Source organism: Phoenix dactylifera, unplaced genomic scaffold (assembly GCF_009389715.1).
Source record: "Phoenix dactylifera cultivar Barhee BC4 unplaced genomic scaffold, palm_55x_up_171113_PBpolish2nd_filt_p 000320F, whole genome shotgun sequence".
NCBI classification, from domain to species: Eukaryota; Viridiplantae; Streptophyta; class Magnoliopsida; order Arecales; family Arecaceae; genus Phoenix; species Phoenix dactylifera.
In genome coordinates, this window is record NW_024067789.1 from 587,490 (window position 1) to 600,149 (window position 12,660).

A 12,660-nucleotide genomic window follows, 5' to 3' on the forward strand; every position below is an offset into this window, starting at 1 on the left:
CTTTAAGATTTGGTAATAACCTCTGTGTCCCTAAGAATTCATAATTGAAGAAAAAGATTTTGGAAGAGGCCCATAGTTCTGCCTACACCACGCATTCTGGAGGCACCAAAATATATCAGGATCTAAGAGAGGGTTTTTGGTCGAGTGGCATGAAGCACAATGCCCTCCAAAATGTATCTCTAACTCTACTTTAGCTTGATATTGGCGTGGGTTATTGATCATTTTTATAAGCTTCATGGCCTTCGCGACCATAAGCTTTATTAGTTGGGAAGTCCAAGATATATTAGTGTGTGACCTACCTAGAGGTTGCTGAAAGAAATAATGACACTGTACATGGAGATGTATATGTCAAATTAAACCTTGAATATTCACAAAATATCTAGCATTATTATAATAGCAACTATTTTACAAATGTAGAGAAATTAGAGATGAGCATATAGTAGCATTTCAAAAAAATAAATAATTTAAGATGGGTAAAGAGAGAGTGACTACAAACTATTAAAATTATAGACATCGACAATGTGGTTATTGAGCGAGCCTTCTTCGTGGTTGGATCATTATACAACATGCTGATAGCCATGAATGGCTAACCATACCTAGGCTTTGTATAGGCGACTTAGTGGGAGCACAATTGATCACACCTTTTTCCATATGGAGGCAAAGAATCTTTCATATTACTGATCCGATCGGGGAGAAGGAAAGTTTTTCTCATCCCGCTCAACTCGAATTTCTTAAAAAAAAAAAAAAAGTTGAAAAATTGGCGAGGTAGGGTTTACATCCTATTTTCTTTTATTGATGATAAATTCAAGGTATATAGCCTCTATTTTTAATGGCGAGGTTCGCTCTTGCATAATTCGGATCGGATTTCTCTTCTAGTTCTAATAGAGATCACTTTTTTAAAATTGACATTACTAGTAAAAATAAACTTGAAAAACTAAAATTCTACAGGATGTAGATCTTGACTCCTACATAAAATTTGTTTTTTGTTGCTCTATCTGTTCGTTTTGGATTGGGAGATACATTTGATCAAATTTCTTTTTGAAAAAACAAACTTTCGATTTGACCAGCCTATTTCAAAGGCCCAAACGATTGAATTTGGGCATGATCACTAGAGGTGTGACCCCCTTTAGGAGGAGTATCACATCGTAGATCTCGAAAGTTACTCGATTTCAAAAAATAGATCATCTCAATCAGACATGATATGACTAAGTTATAGACTCCGAAAGTTTTATTCGTGATTCAGTTTTTTGATGTGGCAGATCTCACTCCTAAATCTTATTCAGCCCTATCTGTAGTGGCCAAAGCAGTCCACATTGAGTCTAATGATCCTTTGAATAAATTACTATAGCCCTGAGAATTATAAATCAAAACTAATATATCGAGAAAAAGGAATACACTATGCAAACCTACCAATTCAGTTCAAAAGAATCTAAAAATTAAATCTTGTTTTAATAAGTAATCATACGTTCCCTGTGTTATTTTAGAAAGTAGCAACAGCCATCAAAGTAGCGATGAGCCCGCCAAAGGCAGCCTCGATACAATCCTATGCGAGAAGAAATGAGATAAGAAGTTACAATATTTATTATATTTCTCTACAAATTCAGCTCCGATCCTAGCTTTTGAGCTGTAGCAAGAAAAAAAGACCTATGGTGGACTTTTTTTTCCTTCTTATAGGATTTGGTTTGGATGAAGTTTAATTGATATAGGGTCATGCTTAAATGGATGGCCAAATCTATGAATCCTATAAGAATTTCAGCATAATTTTATAGGAATAGCTGAACAGACCCTTAAAAGAAACGAAAACTATAATACTTGTAAAGACTTTTCAAATCGTAACATGGCAATTTTAATTAGAAAGCAGAAATAAGAGGATACAAAATTTTGCCCTTAGAAGTCTCCATTATAATACTAGAGACTCGCATTTGAAAATAAATATACAATCCCTTTTATAACAAATTGGTGCCATGTCTTCTCACCTATAATTATAAAGCCTGAATATGGATACAACATATGAACACATAACATGATGCAGACATATTCATACAGTAAATAATAAAAAGTAGGATACAATAAGGTTTGAATATATCAATATTTTTGATTGAGTTAGAATATATATATATATATACATACATATGTACATATATACATATTTCATACATACATACATATCTATATATATAGAGAGAGATGTCTTCGGGACGAGGGGCTGATTAGAGGGGCCTTCGGGCCCCAACTGGCTAAGAGGATCCTTGCTATCCTATACCTCATGAGGTCATGGCGGATAGATTGGTTTGGACGGCCACTAGAAGGGCCAGAATTCGATCAGCTAATGTGCAAGTGGTGATGGGTGGGAAGAGCTCGAGGCGACTAGACGATGGCTGGATTTGGAAGTTGCAGGTCCACCCTCGAGTTGCTCTGTTCATTTGAAAGGTAGCCTAGGGATGCCTACCGACTAGGAGCATGTTGGCAGGGGGGTTGGAATCTCTCTGTCTTGCATGGATTGCCTGGAGAGGAAGGAGACGGTCAGCCACGTCCTACTATAGTGCTCCCGAGCCATTCAAATCTAGAGGCGGGCATCCTTTCTCCTGCCGAGGCTCACTGAGTCTGCAGAGGATTTACTTCGGCACATAAGGACCGCCATGTGGGCTCCGAGTTCTACTGGCTGGGGTGTTGCTGGTGCTTATCTAGTTAATCATATTTGGCTGGATAGAAACGATAGAGTCTTCGAAGACAAGAGAGTCCCCTTGAGGTTTTTGGTGGATAAAGCTATCCATTAGGCCGCCGAAGTCATGAAGCTACCATGACTGTTTCATCTGAGTTGGCTAGGGACATCTAGGTCTCCCCCTCTGCTGGTATATCACCTAGATATGTCCTCATATCCTGGGAGCCCCTATCCCTTGGCCACCTAAAAATGAACTTTGATGGTAGTCTGCCAGTTGGCGAAGACTGTTATGGTGTTTCTTTTGTGATTAGGGACCATGAGTCCAAGCTGATTGTGGTGGGAGGGCGGCGTACTTTCAAGACTCAATTTCGGGGGCGGAACTTCGGGCCGTCTGAGAGGAAGTCTCCTATGCGAGGTGAGTACTGGAGACTAGGAGCATCATCATGGAGGGGGACTCAGAGGAGGTGATTGAGCGGATTCTACAGGAGGGGTCGGGAGTGTTTGACCACCCGCTTTTAGATGACGTCCGGAGGCTGTTGAGGGTGTGTGATACCTTTCAGGTTGTGCATGTGTTCCGAAAGGCAACATAGCTGCTAACTAGGTCACTTTCTTTGCTGCTCACCATTCTGAAGAAGTTCTCTTAAACCTGTTTTGTTTCCATTCCTCCATATCTGTGGAGTATTTTGTTTATTAACTCTGATAATAATGCTCATGCAAGACTAGTATAAGCTATCAATATACCAAAAAAAAAGAAGAAAGAAAGAAAAGAAGAAGAGATGTCTTGAAAGTGTGAAAGTTTGCATGAAAGAAATCTCAGTGTCTTATATAATTTCAAGGATCCAAGATACAGTATTATTCATCCTTGAAGTCTGATTATTTGAAAGATCTCCATTCTCTTATTCAATTACGGGAGATAATTTGCCGCCAGAATTGGTAGCCAACCATCCCAAAGTTACATTTGCCTATCGACTACGCAGATATTAACCATATCCAGTTCTAACGTGTCCCTGTCGTTTTGTGGGTCCCAGCTGACTCAATTCTAATTTCTAAGCCGGTCAAAAGATTAAATTTTTTTTTTCGGCAATGATCTTGCTGTTAGCCGCCCAACACAGATCACCCTGCAAGGCTAAAACACCAAATATCGGTGGAAACGAATAGTGCCTGTTACTTTGGCGTCCATCCAACTGACGGTCCAGATTGGCCGCAAGCGCCAGACCGTCGTGATCAAACGGCGACAAGTCACTGAAAATAATAATAATAATAATTATTATTATTATTATTATTATTATTTTTATCATTACTATAACTATTACTATTACTATTATTGAAAAGAAAAGCTATCCTCCTCCCTTCCGCCTTCGTGCCTTCAGGAAGCCGTCCAAAGGATTAGAGTTTCGTCCTTCCTTCCTCTTCACAAACCCTAATCCTAGCCCAAGCCGAGGATTTCCGCGATGGAGCCCGGTGGCGGCGGAGAACGAGGCGGGTTCTACCGCAACGAGGCCATCTCCGCCGTCCAGGACGAGGAGCAGCTCTACGGGGAGGACGAGGACTACGAGGACCTCTACAACGACGTCAACGTCGGCGAGGGCTTCCTCCACGCCGTCCACCGGAGTGACGAGCCCGGCGGGTATCCGAGGGAGGACGGGAGCAGGAGCAACCCTGCTCCGCCGCCCCCTCTGCTCCCGCCGTCGGAGGATGCGCCGGAGAAGGTCCAGATCCTCGGGATCGCTGGCGACACGAAGATCGAGAGGCCGGTGGATGGATCTGGTGGCTTTCATGCGCAAGGATTCCGGGGAGGTGGAGAATCGGCGGTGGCGGTGCGGCCCCCGGCGCTGCCCCCGCCCGTGGCGCCGCCGCCCGGTGGAAGTAGGCCTGAGTTAGGGCAGTCTTCTGGTCGACCCAGCGAGATCCAGGGGCAATCGAGGACCTCTGGCTATGGGAACGAGGGTTATCAAAGGCAAGGGGGTGGCTTTGGAGGTGAGACGAGGCAGGGAGGAGGCGGGCCAGCGGGAGGAGGGAGCGTTAATGGTGGAGGAGAAGGAGCTGGAGGGACGACTCTCTTTGTGGGGGAGCTTCTCTGGTGGACGACGGATGCTGATCTCGAGGCAGAGGTCAGCAAGTACGGGCAGCTGAAGGAGGTGAAGTTCTTCGATGAGAAGGCGAGCGGGAAGTCGAAGGGGTTCTGCCAGGTCGATTTCTATGATCCAGTGGCCGCTGCAGCGTGCAAGGAGGGAATGAACGGGCACGTCTTCAATGGCCGGCCCTGTGTCGTGGCGTTTGCATCGCCGCACACTGTTCGTCGGATTGGAGAAGCTCAACTCAAGAATCAACAGATGGCAGCCCAATCGTCAGCACCGCCTCAGAAGGGGAGAGGAGGGGGAGGGGGGCCGATGGGTGGGAATTATGGGAGGGGTGGTGGTGGTGGTAATTGGGGGAGGGGTGGCATGGGGAATCGAGGACCAATGGGGAATATGAGGAACAGGATGGGGCCTGTGGGTGGCAGAGGAATCATGGGAAACGGCGGCATGGTTGCTCCACCTCCACCGATGCTGCATCCTGGTGCTATGCTTGGTCAAGGTTTTGATCCAACTGGTTACGGAGCAGTGGCTATGGGGAGAATGGGTGGTGCATATGGAGGCTTTCCTGCAGGGCCAACGACAGCTCCATTCCCGGGATTGATGCCTTCATTTCCTCCAGTTGTGGCTCCTCATGTGAACCCGGCCTTCTTCGGGAGGGGAGGGATGGCCGCTGGTGGTGGTGGGATGTGGCCAGATCCAAGTATGGGTGGATGGGGAGGTGAAGAGCAGTCAAGTTATGGGGATGATGCTGCTTCGGACCAGCGGTATGGAGAAGGAAGCCATGGGAAGGATCGAGGTCCTGACCGGGATTACTCGGGGGTTTCAGATAGAAAACATGACAGAGAGAAGGACGTGGGTCCTGGGCAGGAATGGTCGGAGAGGAGATATCATGATGGAAGAGAAATGGGTAGGGAGAGGGATCGTGATTGGGAGAGAGACAGGGAGAGGGAGAGGAGAGGGAGAGGGAAAGAGGGAGGGACAGAGACAGAGAGGGGGCAACAGAGAGGGAAAGAGAGAGGGGGAGGGAAAGGGATAGGTATCGGGATGACAGAGACCGTCATGGAGATCACTACAGGCAAAAGGACCGTGAATTGGAGCGTGATGATGACTGGAATAGAGGAAGATCATCGATGCAAAGAAGCAAGTCGCGGGAGATTGAGCATTCGAAGAGGCGGCGTTTTTCACCTGAGTAAGATGGGGTGTTAGCAAATTCCTTAGTTATGAAGGAGATCAATGATTTGTGGGCAAGCATGTCAGTCACTCCTATTTATGGTTTAGACTTTTAGTAATTTCATGCCCATCGGACATGTGCAGAGGTTGCTTGCAGGGACCTGTTGTAGCTATCATTTTAGACATGTAAGTTTTCTTTGTCGCTGACATCTGTCTTTAATTCTTATCTTGTTTGTAATCTTGCTTTGTGACTGATGTGCTTGATGACACTAATGCATCTTGTAACCTTTTCGTGCAATTTTATGCACGATGTAATTGTACTTTATTAAATTAATTTATTCTCAATGCTCAGTGCATTCTTTATGCATACAACCTGAAGTTTCTTCAATGCCAATCTTCTAATGGTTTAGATTTCTGATACGACTAACCCAAATACTGCTGATATATGAAATTCCTTTCTAGGGATGGTTAGTTATTTTTATAAAATGTTTGAGAACCTTTTTATTATAGGTTGCTTGGTCCTGTAACTTTTATTTTGGTTTGAGCAGCAATTGCTAATTGCACAATCTTTTATGTGTTTCATCATTGTTCTGTGGCTTTTTCCTTATGTTTTATTAGCATTGGGTGTTTTAGATGTATGGCACTTGACTTTCATCAAGTACACAAGAATTGTTGATAGCCTTGTCTTATAATGGCAACTTTTCTATCCAATGATTGGTCATTCTTTGTACTATCATATTCAAGGACAGCAAAATCATTCTGAATCGTCCGATTTGGTGCGTATTGAGCTGCACTAGTGGTGGACAGGGACAATTTTGTCAAGCAAAATAAGAAACTGGCGATGGAGGGGGAGGCGGAGAGAGAGAAGAAAAGAGAGGAAAAGAGAGATAAGGGGGAGGGAGGAAGAAGGAGAGGAAGAAAGATAGAGGGAGGTTGGCAAACGGCCGACAAAAGGCCGCGGAGGGGCGAGGAGTCGCGCGGAGGGGTGGAGGAGGGGCTTTGCCTCCAGTTCTCCTGTTTCATTCGAAACAGGGGTCCTATAGGAGGGCCTCTTTTTATTTTTGAAGATTTTAAGTGAAGTCGGCAAGCCTTTTTCACCGACCTCCGCTAAATGTTTGCCATCCTCTTTCTCTCTCCCTCTCTCTTTCTTTTCCTCTCTTCATTCTCCCTCTCCTCGACTGTCTCTCGGGATGCGCTCTGGTTGCCTCCATCGGTCTTCTCCCTCTCTCTCCTTCCCTCCCTCCTCCTCTCTCTCTCCCTCCCTCCCTCCCCCCTTCTCTCTATCTCTCTTTTCGTCTCCCTTTCACCCTCTCCGCCGCCCTCTCTGCTGTGTCTATATGGGCCCGGCATAAAATGGCAAGGGGGGTGTACTAAACCATGCTGCTGGCAATCGGTCTGGGCCTGGGTATTGGCACACTGATCCCTGATCATATTATATATGATGTCCATAGTTATGAGGGTGCTAACTGTGTGCCTTTAGGTTTTAAAGAAGAGGACATGCCATACTGTTGGTTTATTTCTGTAATTTTGGCTGCAAAACATTTCCTTATATCTCTTTTTAATTCAAACTTGACTTTGGGAAGTTTGACATGAGCTGGAAACATTATGAAAATTTTATGATTGTTATCTTCTGGAACTATAAGTACGTTTATGGTTAGTTTGTTGGATATTTTCAAAGATAAAAGAGAAATGATAGAAGTAGAGCCTTTATGATAATGGAATGGAAAGTTGGAGACCGGAGGGGTCACTGAGAGGCCCCTAAGTTGATGGGTAAACAGTGGAAAAATGCCCTAATCTATGAAATGTGTTGGACATATATGCATCCAAAGATGGTGAACATCTGAAAGGCGATAATTATTATTTAACAAGGTGCTAACAATTAAAGGCAATGGGGCGCTTATATAAGTATACATGAGGCTGATAATTGACATGACCGTGGTAATTGTAATCTTGTCTCCTAAAGAAATGGTCTGAGAGGAAGCTTTATTGTCGTAGAGATGAGAACCCATTTTGATCTTAGAAGGTTAAAATTTTTGGCTTTGGTTGACCAAAACCTGACAAGAAAAATGATGAGACTCTTACCAAATGAAAAGAAAAATGAAGGTACAGGCCTTCCACTTCTCAAGAAAAGCCCATCAATTCCATCCAGTTGTAGTGCTCTCTTATTACTAAGTTAAGTTTAAATATTTTGTCCCGTAATTTATACTAAATATTTTTTTATGTATATGTGCATAAATGCTTTGACTGTAGTCAACATTCTTTTTTGCATTGATGGGTTTCCTTTGATTGCGTGTCATTGGCTACTAGCATGTTGAGTTATTGCAAATGTCTTTTTTTCGTTTTTATTTTTGCAGAGAGTGCAGAGACTTGAAAGTGCCTCTAAATGTTGCTAATTGACTTGTGCCACAATATCTGTGGGTCAATTTAATTTAGATGAGGGTAATTTAGAGCATTTATTGGAGCAACATTGAACTGAAACTGGTTTTTCTGATGTATTGGCTCCATGCAACTTTAGACAATATATTCAGTTGCAAACAATCGAAAAGATCATATATTGGTCAAGGACGAATTCAGTTACCTTGAAGAGTGCTACTGTTACCATCACCATTATTTCTTGCTTTATTGAAGTTGGGCTTGCCGGCTTTGCAGCGTATGGAGAAGTTCCTTAAACCCTGTTCTGTTTGACTTATGTTGTGCTTGGTTCAACAACTGACATAGGTTGAATCTTCAGAAAGAATTGACTGTATTTCATTTGTTGCTCGCTAGAGACAAGGGCCTACATCTTTTAAATATCAAAATTTCTGTTTAAAATTGGCATGGTACCTGGAAGAAACATTCAGAAAGCAGAGGGGCTGGATGTTAGAACTTGTGGATCACCACATTACTCTGTAAACTGAAGTTATGGAGAAGTATAGGACATCAAGTATGACCAAAGTGACTACCTTGGTAATTCATCTGTGGAAATTTTTTGAGGACCTAAAACCAAGAACTCCATTGGGTTTAGGATTGTCCAACAAGGAGATTACAGGTAGAGTAGCTCTTAACAAGCTTTAATGTTATTGAATTAAAGTACTTTGGCAAAAAATCACTAGTACTAAGTGGATAATCCAAATTATGCAAACGTTGTTTTTTCATCTAATCCATCACAATGCGAAGGGTAATTTCTGCACAAGCTTGTATTGGCAGGCAGTTAGGATTTTCACATCCACAAGGGAAATTTAATTTTCAACAACTTTATGGCAAAATCTTCTTTATGTTTCTAGTGGATGAATTGTTAACTTGCTTAGATTGATGAAGAAAATGATTGGACCATGGGGAACTTATGTTTGACTTGATGGATTTATGAGCTTGGGAAACAACACAAGTCATGGTTTTGATGAATATGAGCTGGGATACAGTTGTACTATGCACCTGAAAGCCGGTGGCATCTTCATGCCAGTGCCGTGCGGTTGGCACCTTCATCAACAAATTGAAATTACAACTGAATAATGATCCTATGTCCATTTTTGATGTGTTCTTGCTTGTTACTTCATAGCTCCTCCTCCATCAGACTTGTTCCTGTATTACCTTGTTCTATTTCCAGTGTCCAATACAGATCTTGTTTTGCTTTATTAAGAAAGGATCGCCCATTACAATGCCATATTAGTCCATTTTTATTTGGAGTGTATGATATATGGTTTTCGTTTTTTGCTTTTAAGATTCTTCGGGTCAGACTTGTGTTCATCTTTATTGTATTTTCTTGTCCTCGATTAACTTTATTAAGAAATAATTCATTGGTCTCAGGCTCCTTAAAACTGGATTCTATATTTTGATCGACTTTACGCTTCTTGCATGTTCCTTTTGTTTTAGTATTGAATAAATCTGATATGCTGACGTTCACCACTTTATGGATGCAGCTAGAAGAGCAGTTGGAAATGGTTTGGCTACAGTAGTAGGTCCCTCTTTGTTGAATGGATGCAGGTCTTCTTCTGAGCTTACAAATTGAGTGAGTGATGTGAATGATGCATGTATTTTCCTCCAAAACAAATTTAGTAACTGTATTCTGGTTCGAAACCTTCGGAATGCATTGAAGTGTTGTAAGAGATTTCACTGCACCTGTTTAAGTTAAATGACAGGAAAATGATCTTGCTGATTTACACCTGTTAGCACAATCTCTGACCACCGCACTTTCAGAAAGTGATGGTGAGATAGATCTTTGGTCGGTACCGGTAGAAAAAAGATGCTGTTCTTGAGGTTTCAGATTTTGTTTGCTTTTCCTTTTTAATAAATGATGATGATGAAGGAATTGCTGAGGCATGGCCACAGATGCATGGGTCCCCTTTGCTTGATGTATGATAAATGTATGCAAGACTCAAGGTTTTTTGGAGTTAGCAGGGTGCCCAAGGTGATTTTTTCGACTATCCTTTTCTTTCTCCCCTGTTGCCTTGTATGGATGAAGAGAAAGACTACCATTTATAGGAAATTCTGAGATCGCTGGATGCAATTTTCATTTGTGCTATCCCACTGATGTTTCTTGTTAGAGTCATGCCCCTTGGAGCTTGTATGACAATTTATGCAGCACTTTGAATGATGAACTTGCTTGGTGCTGTATATGAGTTTGCATTGTGAATTCACATAATGAAGCAACGTGAATGGTGCAAGACAGTTGAGTAGCCTTTTTGGGTGATTTTTCTGTGTTACCATAGAATTACTCAATCCAATTCAGCTATATATTGTATGATTCTTTTTAGAAATCTGCTGTCCATATATACTATATTGGTAGAAATTTTGATCTCTTAAAACATTTTGTATCAGCGAAGATATCAGGATATGTTGGCTTTAAGGAAGTCAAACAGCTTTTGATCCTCTGAAATACCAAAAAAAAAAAAACCTCGGGGGAAGCTGCTAATATAAGCGCTGCTCTAGGATCCTAGTGCAAGTCATCAAAATAATGATTTCGGTATCTGTACCATTACCATGCTGCTATGGTATCATTAGGGTTAGTTTGTGATATCAACACTTGGTTGCTTCGTGTTCCGAGTAGCAGTTCGTTACTCTCTCTCTCTCTCTCTCTCTCTCTCTTTTTTTTTTTTTTTTAAGTCCATGCATAATATACTCTGCAGGTTTGTTTAATTGGGATATATTAGATTATGGAATAATCTAATAGTTTATGGAAATTATTTATTTAAAAAATAATTTTGGAGGAAAATAAATTTTATTATATTTGGTTGGTGAAAAAATTATTTCAAAAAAAAATACTGAAAAAAATTATCATATTTGGTTGGAGGCAATATTGAGTTTGAAATATTGCTAAATTTTTAATAATATTTTTAAATAAATAATTCAAGTGATGATATTTTTTTCTTAGTCCATTTGTTAGCCATTTATAGTCTACTTACAGAAATATTCTTAATATTAACTATTTTTAATATTAAATTATGTTCATATGAGTTAATAAATATTTTAAAACTAATTATACATTTATTAGAAAATACATTGCTTATTATAAATATATTTTAGTATATTTTGGTATACAAATAAATATATTAATTTTAGTAAATCTTATGATAATTAATTATTTGTTAATTTTTTATTAATAATTAATAAGTATTAATATATATATTAAATATATGAATAGTTATAAATATTATTAATCAATATATTAATGTATTTATAATATATAATATAATATTAATATATTAATATTAATTATATAATATAATTAATATTAATATAATATAATCAATGTAATATTAATATAATATAAGTGAGGGTATTTTTGTCAAGAAATGATAATTTTAGATTACCTCCACTAGGTAATCCAATGCGTGAAAATAAATACTATCCCCTGATGATATTTATTTATCTTCTCTCTCAAGAACATAGATATGGGATTCACTATTTATTTTACCATTTCTCTCATTTATTTTTCGTACTAAATATAGTATTCTGACATGAGATTTATTTTTCATACCAGATTACTCCTAAGCAAACAAGCTCTTAGGTAAAACTTTGGAGTATCCCAATTCATAGATTATTCCCAGTGAAAAAATCCATGTCTTAGGCCAACCTTTACACTTGGGGTTAGGACTTCTCTCCCCTTTTTCTCCCAAAAAGAAAGCTTTATGAATGACTAGAGGCTTCATTATACTACTCACAAAATTACTATGTATATGGATATCATAAAAAGTTTGCGTGACCAATAACCATGACAGCAATTCACAAGCCTTGTCCCGACCATTTGAGAAACATTGTCACCAAGCATATTCGGCAGTTCAGATTGCAAGCTAGAGGTAGAGGCGGCAAAGTAAGCAAATCAGCTAGCCAATCTCTTATTATATAAGAGTTCAATAGTATTTCAATAAAACAAAAGAGTTTAATAGTATATTTTAGTCTAAAATGCATGCAGTAAAAGATGCCATGGAGCGGTGGTTATCCCTTCATTTTAGCATCATTTTCTTTCTAAAAGATAGTGCTGCATCATACTTTTAAAAAACTAATTTAAAGCCTTTGGAAAATTCAGCTGGATTATGCTAAATTTTCTACTAGATTCATAGATTAGGTTGCCCATTTTAGCATAACTTTATCAATGAAATACCTTCTAAAATCTTATGGAAATAAAAAAAAAAATCATAAATCTTTTTTTTCTGCAGCCTAACAAGCCTTTGGGTAATCCTTGAAAGATAGGAGACGACAAACCGGCAAGTCTTATTCTTGCAAAATATTCGGCCCAATTTTATAGAAATATCCAAATATGCTCTAATTTTTTTA

General features: G+C 40.0%; 1 pseudogene; it reads left to right on the top strand.

Moving 5' to 3' along the window:
* Positions 1-4,000: 4,000 nt before the first annotated feature.
* On the top strand, positions 4,001-10,046 carry LOC120105615 (annotated as a pseudogene).
* Positions 10,047-12,660: the final 2,614 nt, after the last annotated feature.